At 40.9% G+C, this 20664-nt stretch overlaps 1 protein-coding gene and 3 long non-coding RNA genes across 5 annotated transcripts in view; 2 read left to right on the forward strand and 2 right to left on the reverse strand.

Moving 5' to 3' along the window:
• RPL7L1 (ribosomal protein L7 like 1) overlaps positions 1-20664 on the forward strand; it is a 304157-nt gene that overhangs the window by 116404 nt on the left and 167089 nt on the right. The window lies entirely within an intron of this gene.
• Positions 450-14201, forward strand: LOC138719769 (uncharacterized). The gene is made up of 3 exons (XR_011337294.1): positions 450-527; positions 1438-1580; positions 11494-14201. It is a non-coding gene; the product is annotated as an uncharacterized lncRNA (long non-coding RNA).
• On the reverse strand, positions 518-2233 carry LOC138719767 (uncharacterized). The gene is made up of 3 exons (XR_011337291.1): positions 2111-2233; positions 1895-1977; positions 518-620 (listed from the first exon to the last, which is right to left on the reverse strand). It is a non-coding gene; the product is annotated as an uncharacterized lncRNA (long non-coding RNA).
• LOC138719768 (uncharacterized) lies at positions 10654-19180 on the reverse strand. 2 transcript variants are annotated; one of them, XR_011337292.1, is made up of 6 exons: positions 16670-16854; positions 15013-15182; positions 14505-14594; positions 13547-13637; positions 11522-11626; positions 10654-10892 (listed from the first exon to the last, which is right to left on the reverse strand). It is a non-coding gene; the product is annotated as an uncharacterized lncRNA (long non-coding RNA). The 2 variants fall into 2 exon arrangements; XR_011337293.1 differs by lacking the exons at positions 10654-10892; positions 11522-11626; positions 13547-13637; positions 16670-16854 and adding exons at positions 13871-13931; positions 19038-19180 and having other exon boundaries at positions 14494-14594.

The raw sequence follows: 20664 nt of genomic DNA on the forward strand, positions 1-20664 counted from the left end.
ACAGCTTTTCACACACACATGCTTTAAGAAAAATGTACTTAAATACAACATAGTATTTACAATTTACAAATGTCAATGTAATTGAAATAGAAGGAAAAAAACAAAAGGCATTATTCTCTTTTTTTTTAAATCAAACTCTATGTTTTCCCAAATGTAACTTGAAGCCTCATTCAGCAGAGTATTTACATATGTGCCTGTGTCATTCGGAGCTGCTCATGCACCTTCTGTACTCACTGGAGCTCATCGGAGGCTTCAAATGCCTTACTGAATCAGAGCCATAATTGAGATTTCTTTTTCTTTAAGGTGGAGAAGGAAGAACTTAGTCTTCCTCCTGGAAGCCAGAAGAGTTTGTAAGAAAGACGATGAGGTGGAAAACCCTGTGTCCCTCTTCTGGGTGACATCAAGAGCATTGCTAAACTTGCCCTGTCAAAAATATTGCAGATAGTGAGGTGACAGTCAGCTCCTTCATCACTATTTCAAGCATTCTCAGATCATTGGCTGTGCACGTTGTACCCGTACTTGAGAAGGTGAGTATCTCTTCAGTTAATGACAATACCATGAAAGACTTAGACGATGACTACAAACTCTTCCAAAAGCGTTTGGCATTACAGAGGACAGCCCTGTTCAGAAAGAATTAAAGTTATGAAGGAATTCACAGGATACAAAGTAGTCTCTATTTTTAAAGGGCTATTTCAGCTGTAGTCCATTTCTCATCAAAATCATGGCCTTGCAAGAATTTGTGTGCCAAATTTCTGTGACAGGATTTTATTAGAAAAAACTTGTATTTTAAAAAGCCAGTGCCCTGATATGCTGTGAGTTTTGTAGCATCACTCGTTGTTTCTATGTGCTAAGTCTAGGTAAAGAATTTAATTGCTAATAACGTAGTAATTGGCCTGATTTAGTGAAACTGAGGTGGAATTGTTTTGTTTTGTTTTTCTTCTCAAAGACATGCAAACCTTATTTCTTTCAAGGAAAAACCACTTCAACAGAATGCAAGGGAGTAGGTAGTGTAGATTGATTTGAAAGGGGTGCGCTGTGTATGCTCTTAGATGTTCTTCACATTCTACTTACACAGCTGTTACTGCATGCATATTGAAAAAAAATGTGGAAGAAGTGCAGCCAATGCAGAGATCGTTAGCATTTAATTCCTCCCAATATGGTTATTTATTTCTTTGATTTCTTTTCCCTTTCCCAGAGGAGCATATCAGTTTGTTCTAGATAGGAAGCCTTCTCTACAACTTTTTATACACACAGGACACTCAGCAGTGCAAAATATCCTTTTATCAAGTTGATTCTGAAATCAGTGATGTTATGTCACAATAAAACACAGTGTAGTGAAAAACCACACACTTCCTATTATAGAAAAACACCCTTTGAGCACCCCTTACACCATCTGGGGAACCTGTCTTATCCTAGCGCGTTCTTGGTGCTTTTCAGGATATTTCCCCGAAGGAATGAGAACAGATCAACTACAAACTTGCACTGAAAAATCACACAAATTTTAGATGTCAATCTCCAATTATCAGTGACCAAAAGAGCAAAGGATGCCACTCCAGTGCCACGCTCAATATTCATCATAGGTGAGCTCTTTCTGCACCCCATTTCTCTTTGTCAACTTGTTTCTGGCTTTATCCCTTTGTCTACATGTAGAGCTTACATTTGTCCATCCCCTTTCAGTCAAAGAGAAATGATCCCTGGCCTCTGTTTCCAAATTAGACAGCCCTTCCTGCGATGCTTGGAGAATTACCTTTAAGGTTCTTTTAGGGAACCAGAGTACTGTTAGGAATGTCTTTTATGTGCTTCTATCATTCTTTCATTGCAACACAGAATCCTTGTTGAAAAGCAGCAGTAATGCTATTTAGAATATTATGCAAGAGAAAACACCTCAAAATACCTTGAATGATATTCACCAAAGACTTGAAATTCACAGTATTGCCCAGTCCTCTTTTTGGTGATATTTTTCAGTCTGGTGTGTTGCTGAAAGATAAATGTAAGATATAAAGAAATAAAATAGAGCTGTTAATAGGTTCCTATGAGCTCTGACAGTTTAGTGCATGGTTTAAATCTATATATCCACTCTGTCATTTCACAAATAGTCACAGCTCTTTACCTTTTGTGCTTTAGTTTCCGTTACTTCGATATGGGTGTTCTCTTTAAACAGTGCTGTTCATGTTGAAAGTCTTGCAGAAACAACAGTCATAGCCAATCAGTCTGCCTAAGAGAGTGAAAAAAAAAAATGAAAATTAAGTTTTTCAGGTACTGAAATAATGGTCTGAACACGAACATAGCAAAATCCTGTGTGCGTTACAGAAGTGCATTTAGGGAGATGGATTCTTTGAAGAGCTATTTTTGCCATTCCTATGAATCTGAAGCGACATTGGCATTTTGTGGGTTTCTACTGTGTAATTTCAATATGCAACAATCTCTCCGAGTTGAATAATTTGGAATCCACGCACACTTTGCAGTTTTGAGATAATTTGATCTGAATAGCAGTTTCATGTAAATGTTTTGGCAGTAACAAAAATATCCTCAACGTTACTACTTACAGCTTTCAAACATGACTAACGACTTGAAATGCTGGCAATGAAAGAGCATGATAGGCAGGTTAAAAATCATTAATTCCTCTCTCTGAAAATGATATTTTCTCACTGAAAGGTTTGAAAACAAATCTACTTTCAACAGGTTATTTCTGTATTAGCATGACACCAGCAACATCTGTGCAGCTACATCTCTTCTCCTGTGGGCAAGCATGGCCAAGGGAGCTTGAAGGAACACAGCTCTTGCTTGCTCCACCCCACAGCTGTGGGGTAAACACGGGATACGACATTTGAAGTGTTAAATAATTGGAGGAAGTGAATGGAGAATGATAACAATAGCAACAGGGGAATTTCTTGAGTGATTTGAGAAGGCTGTCTGGTGCAGGCTGGATGTTTGATTATGTATGCACTGGATACCCACTGCTCTTTACTTGAATAATACATGGGACCTAGGGATTGTTTGCTTTAAAATACCAAAATGAGAAATGACCATATTCTGAAAACAAAACCTGGGAGTTTCAAGTCTGCCACCTCTAGGAAAGCCCAGTGGGAGGGATAGGGTTGCTAGAAGTCGAGGAGGCCTCTTTTTCCTTATTTGTTATCATTTAACAAAATCTAAAGGCGTCTTCCTTTGCAGAGAGCAGGAAATAATTCCTGTGTGGCTCCAGGGCCATGCAGAGGTTAGGGTGCCCGTTTCACTTACAGTGTTAAACCACGGAGGGCTGCAGGGTTGCACCGGGGCTGTACGGAGCCACCAAACACTGGACAAGAGAAAAACAAAGAGCACGTGTACAGTGGAGTGTTTCTGACCAGTAACAGATGAAAATATAGTGCTCTTTGTAACACAGTGCTGCTCCTTCCATTGTTCTCACTTAGAACTGGTTGTGTTCCATTCCTGGGGAGATTTTTTAGAGTTACATTTGGAAGCGTGTGGTCAGCAGGTTAAAAATTGCTGCTGAAGCATTCCTGTTATTTGTTAATCACTTTTGAAACCTGAGCAGTGTGAATCAATGCTGTATCCTCAACCTTTGCTCTGAGTCTGCTTGAAATTAGTAACCTAAAGTTTTATGGCGAAAAACTAGATTATCCTATTGAGATAGAACAAGTGTATGTGTTTTCTACGTGCTAACAAATGCAACCCTGCCTCTGAATGTCACTTGAAAACTAGAAAGGATGTAGCATGGTGTGTATATAATACAACATTGAGATGTCAGCATCTGGGAGGCAGATTGTAGCTGCCACTTCAGGCCCAGCCCAAGCAGCGTCCAGAGCTGAGAGGTGTTTGCCTTATATAAAGAAAAGTGTGGTGTCACCAATCTTTGCTAATCAAAGAATATATCATCACTTGGACAATCTGTAACAAGACAGTTGAAGTTGAAAGGCACATCTCAGATTTATTTTGCACAAATATTATTTTTTCGGTCCAAAGCTGCTTGTTATGCAAACTCTGAAGACTGATAAATATTACTTAAGTAGTAACTTCTACACAATATTGTGAATAGTGTGTTTGGAAAGGACTTAAAAATAGAACTGGCTACAACCTTGCAGCAAACCATCCAGAATAGTTCAATTTAAGTTTGTATCATGTGGAAAAATCATGTTTCTTTGTTAGCTTAACTTGATCAATTGGTTGTTCTTGTTTTGAATCCAATTTAACCTTTAACCACTGCAGTTTTTGTTCTTATAGCCTCCTCCATTTCTTCCTGTGTTTGTGTAAAAGAAACATCCAGCCCATCAGACACTAAACGGCCAGAAATGCTTTATTTGCTCTGCTGAGTATAAGCTCAGCCAGAGCTATCAGCTAAACACCTGGCTCATTTCAATCCCGTTATCACTAGTCCTGCACTTCGCAGAGATCCTGCCTCTCACTTGCAAGCCTTTCCACAGCAAGTTGGCTCCAGATGTGCAGTTGCAGCATTCCCAGTGGTGCGTGAGCAACAGGAATTGAGCTGTGACACCTGGTTGAAACCTCCAGCACCCCTGAGCCCTGCCTGTGGCCACCTCCTAATGACTTTTTCCCACTTGCCTGGGCTTTGAGGTTCCAAGCAGGGAACTCTCAAGGATGGGGGCCAATCCCACTGGAGACTCTTGGAGGGGACAGGCTCATCCCCTGCACTGTCTCAGGAAGTCTTGAGCAAGAATTGAACTGATGGGAAAACCAGAACTTTTGAAAACCCCTTTTATTGTGGGGTTTTTCTCCCCATCTTAACTCTTTCTGTTTAATATTCTTTACAATAGTAACGTTTTTTGATCAATGGTCTTAATACAACTGTCAGAGTCAGCTGAGGAATCATAAGAAATCTTAAGAAAACTTCTCTCCCGTTGCTGCATTACCAAGGATGTTTCAATGAAAACACAGTCCTTTTGATCTTAGTTATTTGGGAGCTCTTCTGCAGCTTATATCTCAGCAGAAACCCCAACAATCTGTTTGTGCTTACTGGGAAAAGATATTGTCACCTTGCCAGCATAATTACATTGGCGAGTTGGGGAATAATGAGTGAGAACAGATGAAATATTTAGATATAAATATAGTCTGTTTTCATGTGCTGTGATTGTCGCTAATAAAGCAAGGATGTGTGGTTTGTGGTTCAGGGACAGGATGAGGAACCAGGACATCTGGGTTCCTTTCCCAGCTTTACCACAGTGTATTGAAGAAGTCATCAAGCCTCTTTGTACCCCCATCAGTTGGAAGTGGATAACAATGCTCTGGGGGCTAATTCCTTAATGCTGTCATTTTCAGATGTTCAGAAGGGCAGAGCGATACAAGTGTGTATGATTTTTACATACAAGAAATTGGTCCAACTAACTTGAAATGCAGGGAGCCAGAAAGTTTTTGTGAATTAATTTATCCTATCCTGACTTCAGGAATCTTGACCCATTTGCAATTTCATAATAATACAGAAAAACAAGAGGAAAATTAAAACCAGCACAGAATATTTGAACAAAATCCTGTCCAAATGTACGCGCTCTTAAGTTTTCTGTGGCAAGTTTTTTGGGCTTTACAATCAAGGTTGTTTTATTTAATTCCTGACGTGGTTAAAGTAGCAACGGGAGTGCTGTGTACCTAATAAGGAGATGGCAGTGATGTCCTTAAAGACGGAAATATGCTTATTTGTTCAAAACCTATAAGCTACTTACTTAAGTTCTAACTCATAAGGCTTGGTAGGTTTTAAACATGACCTACAGTGGCTACCTAGAAAGGGAGGTGTTTTCCCTAGCCTAATTTTGCTCACTGCAGCTGTAACTAATAAATGACTAAACTGTAGCTTAAAAAGCACGTAAGTAGTATAAAAGTAATAAAAGCCAAGATTCATTCTACCTAAGAGTAAAAAAGCCCATTTGGCATGTAAGTCATAGAGGAAAAAAGACTATTTTTTGTCACGTGTGTGTGCTAGCAGAGTCTCAAAAGCAGAGTTGCTTCTTTAGATATGGGGTGGGGGTAAAGCTGCTGGGGATTTGAAATCCTTGAGTTTAAATCATGAGAACAGCTTTTTTGAGATAATCGTTATAATATTTTAAGGTTTCCAGCACTTATTTGAAACTATTTTTAGTAGTAAAAACAACAGTCTGTAATGCAAAAATCTTTTACCTGCTGATGGATTCTGGGCATCAGGTGGCTGCATCTTCATTAGAGAAGCAAAGGGGAGCAGATCTACAGTTGGTAATGAGGACATCACATCCATTTCTATGCGTGGTTAGGATTTTCAGCCCGGTCCCAAGTGCCAGCTGGCTGAAGCACAGGAGTTGTTCTTCTGGAGTACCTCTTAAGTGGTTTCACGCAGAAGTCTGGTTCAGATGCTCTGACTTGTGGTGCATGAAAAGGCACAGTGAGTGGGAGAGAGCGGGAGATCTGCTTCAGAAGCACAGATCTGATCTGAACTAAAATGCTAAGCTATCCTCACCCTACTTATACTCTTATCACTAAATAAGGGTGATAGGAGGGCTTGATTTGCACTCAGAATCCAAGTGGCCAGGCCAGGCCGAGCACAAATTTCCCCTTGCTTTCATTGAAACACATGCAAGGCTTTGCTGTAAGTCACTCAGTGTTATAGCAGCAGCTGAAATACTCATGTAGTGTAATTTCAGAATTTTGAAAGAGGCTTTTAGCTATGTGTAAAAGAAATCTGCTTCAGTTTGTTGATTTTATCTCATTTGAGAACATACCTGAGAACAGTTGAGTCCATTGCAACACTGGTACTGGAGGTACAGTTTTAAATAGGGGAAATTAGCTCTTCAGCATAGCTCTCATCTAATACAATATTCTCTGTGCTGCTAAAGGAAGAGAGAATGCCTTGATGCCCCAAAAAACACTCCAGAAATCTGCAGAGATTCATTTATTTCCTAACCAACTTGTACGCTAAAACAGAGAATGCAGGTTTATGGTTAACCAAGCCCTTCCCCTTTCCTATCCCCAGTTCTTGCTTTAACCAGGAATAATTTGGGCACGTGGCCTGCCATGAAGTCTTTCCTGTCTGGGTTGCCAGTAAGGAGATGTAGGGAGCAGCATCCCGGGGCTTAGTACTGAGTGCTCCCAGGGGAGACGGAGCAGTTTGTGTTCAGTGCAGGCTAGAAAACTATATCAGAATGGGTGAAAACTGGTGAGCTGTCAGCTGAGATCCCTCCTCTGCCTCTGGAGCCTTAGACAACGAGCATGTTCAGGGATACAGGGAATAGGTACCATGAGGCTCATAAAAACTTTTTCCATAAAAATTGCCCTCATCATAATAATTCACATCATGGTAATGCCTTTCACACTAACTTCCCTAAAAGACGTCCCCACCCAACACACACACGAGTGTATAAACACATCTCTCGCAGTACATCTACGTAGACAGTCACGTGAATAACTGTCTTCATGTAGTGAGACAAACAGCCCAAACACACAAAAGATCTAGCAACAAAATTTCTTTTCTGATGGCGTAAATCCCACTAGTTCTAATTTCATCTCAAAATGGAAAACACAGCATTACATTATTTGTGCACAAAGGCTAAATTTCCCTGGTTGCTACTTAGACCCCAAGCTCATACAAACACAGCAGGAGAAACCTAAAATGATTTTGTTTCCTAGTGGCACTAATTCCATTGCTGGAGAAAATGTAATTATATTTATATTGACATTAGAATGATAACTTTGCAGGCCAGACTTCATTCCGTCTGTTAGGCCAGATACAAACAAAGCACCAGCAGAGACCTAAGGAATTTGGTTTAGTGTTTGATAGGAATGGTTGGACTCGATGATCCGGTGGGTCTCTTCCAACCTGGTTATTCTATGATTCTATTCTAATTTCTGTCCCTTGGTAGTGGTGTGCCTGGCAGCCCAGCCAATTATTTCGGGAGTAAAAGGAAAGTTCATTCTGTGGAAAAGATAGTTAGGATTTAATTTTGTCTTAACTGCAAAACCTCTTCATTTTGTATTGATCTCAGCATCCTCAAACAAACTCCACATGCAATTTGCAGTCTGCAGACTTGGCTTATATAGCTGGAAAAGTTGGAATCTCAACATAAAATCTTGTAGCAGTTATATATGCATGCACGTATGTAATATAGTGTGGGCTTAAGAGCGCAAGAAAGCACAGCAGAGGAGCAGGCTATTCATCGAGATAATGGTAACAATGTCAAAGTTTATAAACTTATATACATATCTATCAAAACACACCAGTTGTGATATGTTAGTGAAAAAGGCAGTTTCCTTTTAACAGACCCTGTTGATCTCTCAAACACAGCCCTTTCCATGAGCAGCTCAACTCATCATCCCCCCTCCACCTCCACGCTCTTGGGGACAATCAGCAAAATCTCTGCAGAGTTCTGGTGCTCAGGTGCACGTCACTGTGCAACGTTTCAGTATTTGTAAAGAATAACCACAAATGTAAACGTATTTATACAAAATGGAAACTTGTTACATGCTGTAAGAATTTTGCAACATGTTTTACGTTAACTTTGGTGCCTGACAGAAATAACCTTCCTTGTATGATGCGCTCAGAGCACGTTGTTATTAAGACAAATGGGCAAAGGCAGATTTTAGTGAGATTTCTGAAGTTCTGGTGGGGAGGTGTGCATCTATCCCCACATTAAGGGCCGACCTTGTATTTCAGGGAAGCAGAACAAAATACGAATTTCAGTTACAGTGATGAATTTTGCAACACTGAGCTGATAAATGATCACAGCAGCCCCAGTCCCCTGGAGCTGCCTTGCTGTTGTGAACAGTAATTGCCTGCTGGCTGTTGGAGGCTGTCGGGATCGCATCCAGTAGATTCAGACCGGAGCCTGGCACCATTTGACTTGTGGTTTTGCTTATTTATCAATCTCATTTGCCCCTGTATTAAAAGAGAGGCCCTTCAGGAAAATGGAAGTTCTTTCCTGAAATTCAAGGAGGTGGGAATCGTGGTCATTCACTGCTGAGACATTAACTTAATACGCAGTGGCATTTTTAGGTATTTACCCTGGCTGTACTAATTTCATATGTTACAGTACACGTGCCAGCCTATCCTATTGTTTTCTCAAGGCACTTTATCAGTGTGAGATAGTCCCAGTTCTAAAGCCAAGAGCACGTCAGTATTCCTTACCTCTCCTGCATAAACAATGCCACTGCACACAAGACAAGCAGTACCAAGGGAGAGTGTTTACATTCAGGGCTGAAGGATTTCTTTTTCCTCAAATAAGTAATAAAGAAAGAAAACAGCTCTATAGAGGAAATTATTTGCACACTGGAACTGAACTAAATTAAACAATTAGAAGACAGAAAGAGCTAAACAATTTGCATTCCAGAAGTTAGGCTTTGGTTGGACAATCAAAACATGTCAATTTTCAAAAAGCCCAACTGACCAAATAGAGAAACTTCTTGTTTGGGTCTACTGAACTTAATTTTCTTTGGCATTTTCTTCCATACTCGTATACCAAAACAAAAGCCGCTGCTGTGATACCTGTAATTAATGGATACCGGCGGGTGGATTAGTTAGTCGCTGCCCCAGGTAGACACTGTGTGTATTGCTGGGGAAGCCACTTCAGGTAGAGTCCTTTTCTTCTTAATTTAACCACATATGAAAGACTCACCTGGTTTAACCTCCCATCCCAGCTCCCTCTGCTTTCAATGAAGAGAGAGAAGACTCGATGATCTGGTGGGTCTCTTCCAACCTGGCTATTCTATGATTCTATGAAAAGAAAGAGAAATCAGGGCTGTATGTGGAATCCATCACTCCTTGGTCATGCCTCCTCCAACTACCAGCCAGGAAAGTGCCGGTATATTTGAAACTCCGTTTTTCCTTTAAACTGAAATTTCATCACACGGAAGGGACAGAAAGGAAACTGTGTGACATTCAGGTATGAGGGTAGGAGGAGGCACACAGGAGCCATTGATAGACCGTGCGCTCCTTGAACCCCCCCGTCTCTCAGCTGGATGTAGCTGAGAGAGTTTGTCAGTGTTCACAGTCCAAGCCTGAAGCACAAATTTGGCTGAGCTGCTTTTTTCCATTTTCGTCGATATTAAAAATCCGTCCTGAATATGGTACTTCTGGCCTTCGCCACAGAAAGGCCTTTGCAGGCAAAGCCCAACACCGTCACATTTTTATAAATGCTTCATAGAAGCTTACAGATTTCACAAGCTTACATTGGCTTAAACAGGAGGAATTTATGTGCTTTACCAATGTTACCGAGGAAATATAGCTCCCAAATGGTGATTTTTTTATTTTTTTTTTTTTTACTAAATACAGTTATAATATGGGGGTGGATGTATGTTGGCACCGTCCCAACCTGCCTTAAAGGACACTTAAACCATTTCAGATATGGAGTTTTCACAACTTGTTTGTTCTTAACTGTAAGTTTTGCTTTGCTGAGCTTTTTAAACTAGGAGAGTATTTTTTTTAAATTAATCTCTAAGATTAAATGTTAGACTAGGCATGAAATTAAATGCCTCTTTGTTAGTTTGCAACCACAGTGCCTTCTCTGCAGCTTGTATGCTCAATGCGAAGGTGAATTTTTAATGTTAACTGTTTTATAATCTTGAAAAAACAACTCAAGAGAGTCCATAGAACAACAGAACCATTTGGGTTGGACCTTAAAGCTCACCAAGTTCCATCCCCTGCCATGGGCAGGGACACCTCCCACTGGATCAGGAGCTCCAAGCCCCATCCAGCCTGGCCTTGAACCCCTCCACGGATGGGGCAGCCACAGCTTCTCTGGGCAACCTGGGCCAGGGCCTCGCCAGACTCACAGGAAAACATTTAGAAAAATTAAGGCTAACATATACACTAAAAGTAAATAAATATTTGGCAAGAATAGCAGATTTGCTTACATAAAGAAACTCCCAGAGTACTAACAGTGCTCTGTCATTTTCCAGAGTTCTGGGGTACCTTTCTGTTCCTAAAACCACCTAAAACCAAACCATTTCATTCAGTTCTCAGCATTTTAGCGATGCCTGAATTGGTCAGTGAGAAAGACAGCCCTTCTGGCAGTGGCATTTGCCATAAAACCACTGCTACTGAAATCACATTTACTTGCAGGTAGTTTGGTTGGATTTTACCTGTACTGGTTTAGGAGGTCTGTGATTAATATACAATGCATCCAGTTAATAATGGATGTAATAGGAATATGATTGAATTTATAACTAGTAAAAATGCACCAATGGCAGGGAATAACTCTGAAGGATAAACATAATGTTGCTGGCACTGTCAAATCCTAAACTTACTACATGAAATCTAATAGGAATTTATTATATGAAAGCACTCAAGTTTGATATTATGGGTCGCCTCTGTCTAATTTCATTTGGAATTATATCTATCCACTTCCAGACTTAACTAGACCTATATTACGCAAAAATACAACACACAAGTTAGAAATGCGTATATAAATTTGAATGGAATAGCAGATAATGTAAACTTTATATTTTAATCACAGAATCAATCAGCTTTGCTAAAAATATATTTTGCAGGCTAACTTCAAACCTTTTTCCCCATTTTTTCAGTGCTTGCAGGATCCAAGTTAATACCTACGGTGCAGCAATACTTCAGTGCCAGGGAGAGCCATGTGTGCACGGATCCTGTCCTGTCCAGAGCACTGGAAACGTCACAGTGATTGGAAGAGTCCCACTTCCTTTTCTGGAGGAGATTGGAATAAACATCTGTGCATTTGGATGATCAGCTAAATTAAACTGAGTACGGCAGAGACTTCCTTTAGCAGTTTCCCTGTCACTAAAGGAAATGAGAGTATAATTTTCACAGTCCAATTACAGGATGACTGTTTAGCAGCCAAACATCAGGTCAAATGCAAAGTAAAAGACAAACTGGATATATCTCACTGGACGTTGGTTTTGCCTATTACATCTCAGTACCTCAGAACCGTATCCTATCACGTAGAAAACCTTGTTCCTGACCCGGGGAATTCACATGCCGTTTATATGCCATAACACACACATGAAGGAAAAAGCAGATCGCCTTTCTTAAAGTCCCATTGATTCTAACGTAGCCATAATCCAAAGCAGAGATTGTGGTTTTCTTCTTGCTCACTTGATTGTTTTTTTATATTATCTGGTGTGTCATCTCACTCGTTAAAGTACCACTACATCACTACAACATGTAACTTAAGATAAACAGGAAAAGACAAATTATTAAAGTAAAATATAGGTGCTTCAGGCTCTGTCTGAACTCGGATGGATTATTCCTTCCTTCTTCCTGAGCACAATTTCTTTACAAAGATTTGCTGGGACAAGAATTCACCTTCTATCATGATACCACCTTCTTGCACTTTGTCAGCTACTTACCTCCTGTGAGCTACTGTTTGAATATTGAATACTGTACATGAGCTGTTTATTGGGATGGTCCTTGTGTAAATGTACAGGTTTGATATAATAGGCTGTTAGAAAAGCGAGCACGAGTGAAAGAGAATGGCTTCAGATAAGCAAACTCATGTTGTTAAATCTGAGCTGTTCACAGAATTCTGATTTTTTTACCTCAGTCACCTTCGAAAATTGTTTTGTCAAGACTGAGGGCAGACAACCAAAAGGATTGTGGCTGGTTGAAATATCCACTGGGGACCCATTCTAAACCTGCTCAGCCGTGTCCGTGTTGCCACCTAGCAAGTCCATAAAATCAAATGAAAACTTGCCTGGGTGGGACTGCAGCACTCCGGTAGAGATCTGTAGTGTTTAAGTTGGATGTTTTTTTCAGTGGGGTGTTGTTCCTGCAGGAAAAAAATCACAATTTCCGTTTTCTCTATCACAATCTTGCAAAGAGGGTCAGCTTCCAGGAATTTCCAGGATAGTGATTAAACATTAATGGTATAAATCAGGTGGCTCAATTATTTCACGAGAGCAGAGTCATGCTTTGCCAGTAACAGTTTTATGTTTTATAACTCATATTTATGTATGAGTATTTACAAAGCACAAACTCTTGTCTATACGTGCGTTCAGTTTAGCACTCACATAAATTACAAAAGTATCCTGGATTTGCATCTAAAATTGAAGTTTGGCATCTAGCCATCCACCTTGCCCCCGCAGGGCACTGCAGAATCAAACTCCAACTCGTTTGCCACTGCTTAGTGCCACGCGTGGTATCTGTACCTCTCTAAGCACTTGAAATAGGTAACTGAGACATCACAAGAGTCACATCATGGTCATTTTGCACAAACAAACCTGACTAGAATAATGCTAGAGGCAAAGGGAATGAGGTCTCATGAGCATAAATAAATTTTGAGCTAAAGAATTAATTTATGTTTGCTTGAAAGAGCTCAGCAAGGCATAAAAATGTTCAGGAATGTTTAATCCTGAAGGGAATGAGATTTATCAAAGCAATTTGAAAGGATAATGCATTCATTTCTGGTTCTGCATGCAAAGAAAAGTCAAAAGAGTACAAAGCATTAACAACTTAGAAGCTATTTTTCACGCTGCTATCATTACCTCGAGTATGATGCTGCAGTGAAAGGTAAATCTGGTTCTGGTAAGCAATTATCAACTTGTGATAAGCATAAGGTTTAGATTTAAAGATCAAAGCAATCATATGTAAACCATTTTGAGTACATACGTGTCCTCTGCTTTATGTCCTTGCTCCTGGCTCTATGTCCAGTTATCACTGTGTTAGCGTAATAGCATCTTAGCCCAGGAGCAACTGGAATCTGCATCGAAAAGAAAATGGAGCTAATTTAATTCACAGTAATATGTAATGGGCTGAAAACTTCAGGCAGAGATTATCTCAGTCTGTACAGGAGACCAGAGGAACCAGATCGACTGCTCTCAAACTCATCAGAGAGACAGTTCAGTAAATCCAGCCCTTTGCTGCTGCTTCTCCTCTGGTCAGTGTACTTTTCAACGGGATAAAAATGAAGTTATCATTTTGAAAACCCTTGCTGAAAAGTCTGTTTTCCAAGCATTTTATGAAGAGCTTAAGAGTATGGATTTCAGCTCAGGTTCTAAATAAAACAATGAAGAATTTGGTTTGAATAAAACTCACCGTATCTTTACTGTAAGGTGAAGTAATAAAAACATGCTTCATTTCATATCTTGGGACAGATCACTAGAAATTACTTCTGTGCAGCAATGGTAAAAAGTTATGAGCAATTCATCCCTACTCGCATGTAACAGGTTCTTCTAAAGTTATATGACTGTACATACAAACAAGCAAATTGATGGCAGGTTTACAATCATTTTGTAAATGTGATTAAATGCACCCGTAAAAAATACCTGAGCCTATTCTGTGTGGAGTAAACTACTGGGGGGGGAAAAAAAAAAAAAAAAAAGAGGATACCCAACAACTTGAAGAAGCATTTCTAGTCCCACATCACAGCAAAACTGTGGTACTGGGAACGCCTAAAACTTTCTACTGCTTTGTGTGTCCGCCTGAAGATCAGGGCCTTCCATTAGCTCTGCTCTCCATCCTATGCGACTGACTTAAGACCATGGAATCCGCGTGTTTCTGGGCCATATCAAAACAAATTTAGACAGACTAAAAACTGTAGATCTGTCTGGATTTACAAAAGACTTGCCTGAAAAACTTCCAGTTAGTTCCAATCCACTCTTGCCAGTTCTGGATGCTCCATATCTGTAGAAATCTCATCCTCTGACCCTTGAGTTTCCTTTAAATGAATTAAAAAAATACTATTGCAAATTATAAGGTGAAAGCATGAAGAATTTTTTTTCTTTTCAAACTACCCTTTACAGGTTTAGGGTTGGTTTTTAACGCACATAAATTGAAATCATTGTAATTCATGTAGTCCAGAAGTTTCTTCTTTAATGGTCTGTAGTGCACCATTACTTTTACATGTTTTATACACCGATCTGACTTAAAACCAGCCTGGCTGTTTTGTTACAAATGGTTTTATTTTCCAAGTAAACCAAGTGGCAGAGCAATTTGAAACATATTGAATCGATTTAAAAGACTAATACCCACAACTGGCTCTAAATCAAAAAGAATTACTCTAGACTTAGTGAGTTTTATTTCTGACAGTTCTGATTTTTAATATATAGTAGAACATATTGCATATATTCACTTACTTTAAAAAAGGAATCAGCAACACGGGGATCCACATATTCTTTTCTCATGCCAAAGACATTTCTTTATACAGAAGAAAATGCCTGATTTCTTTTCCCTTTGATGCAAAAATAATCCCGTAAATGCACTTTTCATGTCCCAATGTGTAGCCACTTTGTTGAACTTTTGGATTCTGCAATTGGATAAATCAGATTTGCTAGTGAAGATCTAAAGCTGCGAGCGCAATTTACCTTCAGTTCACTAGTGATGCGGGCAGCTACTATCTTGGGACCAGATCCTGTAAACCTGCGCATGAACAGCTTCACCCGTAACCGCTGGTCCATCGATGACCAGTACACCGTTCATGCGAGTCAGGGTGTGTCAAACCACGCATCTCGTTATTCAGGAGAGGTTTAGGCTGGACATGAGGAAAAAATTTTTCACAGAAAGGGTCATTGGGCACTGGCAGAGGCTGCCCAGGGAGGTGGTTGAGTCACCTTCCCTGGAGGGGTTTAAGGCACGGGAGGACGAGGTGCTAAGGGGCATGGGTTAGTGTTTGATAGGAATGGTTGGACTCGATGATCCGGTGGGTCTCTTCCAACCTGGTTATTCTATGATTCTTTGGTCTCAGAAAGGCCACTGAGGAGTCAGAAGCGATCAGTAACCCGCCATCGTTTCTAATTGTAACTGCAGTGGTTGCCTGAAGGCTGGCCAGCACAACTCCCTTCGATGGTTCCCTTACACAGATCTCTCTTATCCTGATTCATCATCACCTTATCCGGGCGTTTGCCGCGGTGCCTTTCCACACGCAGCACCTCCAGGATTTGACCCGCACACAGGCTACTCCCACAGCCTGTCCCTGTGACCTTTCCGGGCATGCGGATGATTTAACATTAATGCCTGTCCACTTTCAGAAGGGACTGGGGGGCAGCAGGTCATTATTGTTTAAACACATTTGTTTTGCCTTTCTTCTCAGAAACTTTAAATCAGAAGCTCCCTTACACAGAACGCCCAAACTGACAGCTTTAGGATGTGTGAGAAGAACACAGCTAATTTAGTGCAAAAGATAAGACGTTTCCTCAGGGAAGCGCTAATACCAGGCCCGTTCCCCCTCAGTGTCACTGCAGATTATTGTACTACACAGAAAGGGATCCTAAATCTTTTTAATTGAAAAATATTTGTCTTCTCCTTACTAAAATAAGTCCCTGCCTAGAGGTTAAACAGTTCTTAAATGATTTTTGAATTACATACAATTTCTGGACAGTTTATCAAAAAAGAGGAGGATACAGCTTGGTGCCTTGTTAATTTATGGCAGAGCAGAGAAAGGATAAATGTTTCCTCGGTGACCCAAACGGAAGAGTGACATAAAAAGATGATTAGAAATACAAAGTCCAGACGTATCCAGCTTGCTAAGATACACCAGCTGTCACAGACACGTCCATGCGTGTGAATACGTGTGCATACACATCATAATTATGCACGCAAAGTGGAGGGATAATTATCCAGGTTTGGTAGTTGAAAGAACAGCCAAGAGAAGAACTTTACTCAGCTTCACTCTCCCTTTTTTCTGGCTGAAAGTTCAAAAAGCATCAGAATCACTGAGTTTAATTCACATAAGTTTTTGATTCGTAAGTCATGAAATGACCTCACAAAAGGGAGAAAATGGAAATGACCTTTTACCTTTACCATGTTCTGAGCAAGAACATTTAAAAATTGTGATCCAGTCCTTGACCCATCAAGAGAACAATTGCACGTTGCTTGGACAGGCCTCCTTTCTGTCCCAAAACTGAGGAATGAGGTTTGAAGCCAAGTCCTCACTTAGAGTGGTGCAGACCCAACCTCCAGAGCCTCCTGGAAAGCACAGTTCCCTTCAGCAGAGATGACACCCTGGAAGATTTAAAAAGCATTAAACAGAGGGAATTAATTGTATATTTAGATGTTCTTCTAGGTAAAATGGTGCCTTAGAGGTCTAGAGGTGGGCTCTGCCCCCAGCCTTTGGGGAACTGCTCTGCTCCCAGAACACTTGCATGTTAGGGTGGTTTGGTTTTTTTTCCCCTTTAAATTCCTTCCAACCAGCTGTCCTCCCTCCACTTCTCCTCATGCTTCTATCACAGTCATGTTGCCTCTGATGTTTACTGAAGGAAGAATATTTTCCTTTTCTAATTCCATCCTTAGCCATTGTTTTCCCAACCTCTAGTTCTCAAGAAATGTGATTTCTTTTTTTAAAAAAGGCTAATTAAGCCATTTATCAAACTTTTCCAAGTTGGTAGAGTGACAAATTAGCCCTATCTCCCACCAACAATCTGATGGATGGGAAGATAAAGATGCAGAGGCTGTTATTTTAGCTGGAAGCTCTCTACTATATCAATTGTTAGGCCGCAAGCCAAAAGACCCTAAGAGATGACAAGAACTAATGATGGGTCCATGAAGTTTATGCAGCGTGAGGCCTGACATCAAAGGAACCTGCCCTCGTTAACAACACATCTACACCCCCTTGGCAGTAAAAAAAAATTACTTAATCATCTTATTCTTTAAGTAAATGGAAAGAAAACACTTGTAAACACCTTTGCACGATACTAGATTGCTGAGGAGCTTTGCTTTTCTCTACAAATATGAAGCTGCCTTGGATTCAGAGAGAGAATGGGAAAACTCATGGAAGGCAAATTCATCAGGAGTTGGATCAAGCCTGCACTCCCTCTGGCTCAGGAAGACCCGATGCTAGGCAGCAACAGCTGTCAGAAAAGAATTCACACGCAACACCACTATTTGCTTGTGTACACTTAACACTCTTCCTAAGCACTCGATCTTGGTGGCTTTAGGATATAGGGGTTTGGGCAAGGTGGATGGCAGGTCTGACCCTGTTCTGACATGACAGAATCATAGAATCACCAGGTTGGAAGAGACCCACCGGATCATCGAGTCCAACCGTTCCCATCAAACACTAAACCATGCCCCTCAGCACCTCGTCCACCCGTGCCTTAAACACCTCCAGGGAAGGTGACTCAACCCCCTCCCTGGGCAGCCTGTTCCAGTGCCCAATGACCCTTTCTGTGAAAAGTTTTTTCCTGATGTCCAGCCTAAATCTCCCCTGGTGGAGCTTGAGGCCATTCCCTCTTGTCCTGTCCCCTGTCACTTGGGAGAAGAGGCCAGCTCCCTCCTCTCCACAACCTCCTTTCAGGTAGTTGTAGAGAGCAATGAGGTCTCCCCTCAGCCTCCTCTTCTCCAGGCTAAACACCCCCAGCTCTCTCAGCCGTTCCTCATAAGGCCTGTTCTCCAGCCCCCTCACCAGCTTTGTTGCTCTTCTCTGGACTCGCTCCAGAGCCTCAACATCCTTCTTGTGGTGAGGGGCCCAGAACTGAACACAGGATTCGAGGAGCGGTCTCACCAGTGCCGAGTACAGAGGGAGAAGAACCTCCCTGGACCTGCTGGTCACGCCGTTTCTGATATAAACCAAGATGCAATTGGCCTTCTGTTAAAGTCTGGAACTTAGACCTTTCCCCCTTCTCCTTACATGTTTTTGCATACGTATCCATTTTTACATGTAATGTAAAAAGGTGCACAAGGTGGAGTATGATAACTGTTCTACTGGAAAGCAGGAAGAGAGGATATATTGGCTTAGATAACTTCTAAGAAAAAAACCAGCAAACAACAAAACCCTGGTTTGATTCATGATTAGAAAAGTTTGACTGAAAACAAGCCATTTCCACAGATACTATAAGTTACTAGAAGCTAGAAGCAAAACCCATGTCGTTTTTCACTGGGAAACTATTTAAAGATTATTCTGGATGTCCCATTTTTTATTACTTTGTTTTCTCATGGAAATAGAACAGTATTCAACTCCCTGGCAGAATGATAAACTGTAGTAGCGCTTCATAAAATCAAACTGCAGGAATTCGGCGCAGCTGAACAGTCACATCCCTGCCCTGCTCGATTCATCTTTTCAACAGAGCAATTTTACTATATGGAAATAAAAACAATAATGCAAAGAAAAGAAGGCAGCGTTAGAGCCAGTGCAAAGTAATATTCAGCACAACCGACGATATTTTACCTTTGCTCTCCAGTCTGGATTTAATACCATGTATAGAAGCGGCACTATGCAAAACTAGGGAGTATAATCAATCTCCAACTTTCCTGTCTCTCAATAAACCCCCCTGCATTCATCCATCTTCTGTAGGCACTGATCCATCAAGCAGCTTATTCTAAAAGTGAAGAACAAGCGAACTTAGCATTCGTAGAGTTTTCCTGTCTCTTCACTTTTCGAAGGTGCCAGGCCATTCAATCTGCCACACTGGTTCGAAGCCAGAGGCATAAAAGCAACGTACACCACTATCACCTGTAGGAACGTCCAGAAGCTCAGATAGTTTCACAGGAAATAAAAAAGAGCTTGGAGGGTGTGAGGTCCAACATAAACAATCAGAGAAATAACAAAAGAGAACTTTTTCATACCAAAACTTTACTTGGCAACTTCAAAACAAGGAATTCAAATTCTGGTTGAGAATACAATGCGAACCATGCAATACCATAGTAATTCAATTTCTTTCTTCCTCCTGATGCGCTTCGTATCTTTAACTACATAATCTACTTTCTCAGCTGCTTATTGATAATTGGGCTGCTTAGGAACCACATTTCGGTTTTCTCTATGCCGTTCACTTGTAACACTTTATAGAATCATTAAGCTTGGAAAAGACCTCTAAGATCATCCAGTCCAACTGTCAGCCCAACACCACCTGCTAAACCACGTCAAAAAGTGCCACATCTACACAGTTTTATAACACCTACAGGGATGGTGACTCCACCACTGCCCTGGGCAGTCTGTGCCAAGGTTTGATCACTCTTTCAGTGAAGAAATTCTTCCTAATATCCAATCTAAACCTTCCCTGGCACAACTTGAGGCCATTTCCTCTTGTCCTATCGCTTGCCACCTGGGAGAAAAGACCAGCACCCACCTCACCACAACCTCCTTTCAGGGGGCTGCAGAGAGCGATAAGCCTCCCTTCAGCCTCTTTTCCTCCAGGCCAAAAGATCCCAGTTCCCTCAGCTGCTCCTCATAAGACACGTGCTCCAGACCCTTGACCAGCTTTGCTGCCTCCTCTGGACTTGCTCCAGCAGCTCAACTCTATAAGATAAAGCACTGGCTGAAGTTTCCTACTCAGAACTGTATTTTTCCAATAAAATTAAAGTTTAAGTAGTATGGCAACATGCAACCAAGTGTTGAAAAGTCATTGCTTCTAACTCAGGAAGGGGACTCCTTGAACAAAGAAGTTTAAATGCAATTTGGCTGGAAATTAAATGTTATTCAGCAGAAGATCAGTAGTGAAGTTGCCGACAAAACAAACTGTCTGCTTACTTACAATTAGCAATGCAGTAATTGTCTGGCTGCCCTGACATGGTGTGAATATGCCCAGGCAGACTGTGTGATTTAAGATTATTCAGTCATTGATCGTCTCAAGAGGCAGGTAAAACAACTCCTCTCTTAGTCATTAGGTTGGCTCAGGGGGGCAGTGGCTACAACTCAATCCTATTTGGCCTTTCTTCAGCAAACTAAAGAAAGGATTTTTCTTTTCTTTAAATATGGCTCCAATTACTGAATTTAGCAAGCTCATTCAGAACTACAAGGATCGGATTTTTCAGTCTCCCGACTTTCCCAAACATTTTAGCAAACAAATACAAGATAT

This window comes from Phaenicophaeus curvirostris, chromosome 4 (assembly GCF_032191515.1).
Source record: "Phaenicophaeus curvirostris isolate KB17595 chromosome 4, BPBGC_Pcur_1.0, whole genome shotgun sequence".
Taxonomy (NCBI): domain Eukaryota; kingdom Metazoa; phylum Chordata; class Aves; order Cuculiformes; family Cuculidae; genus Phaenicophaeus; species Phaenicophaeus curvirostris.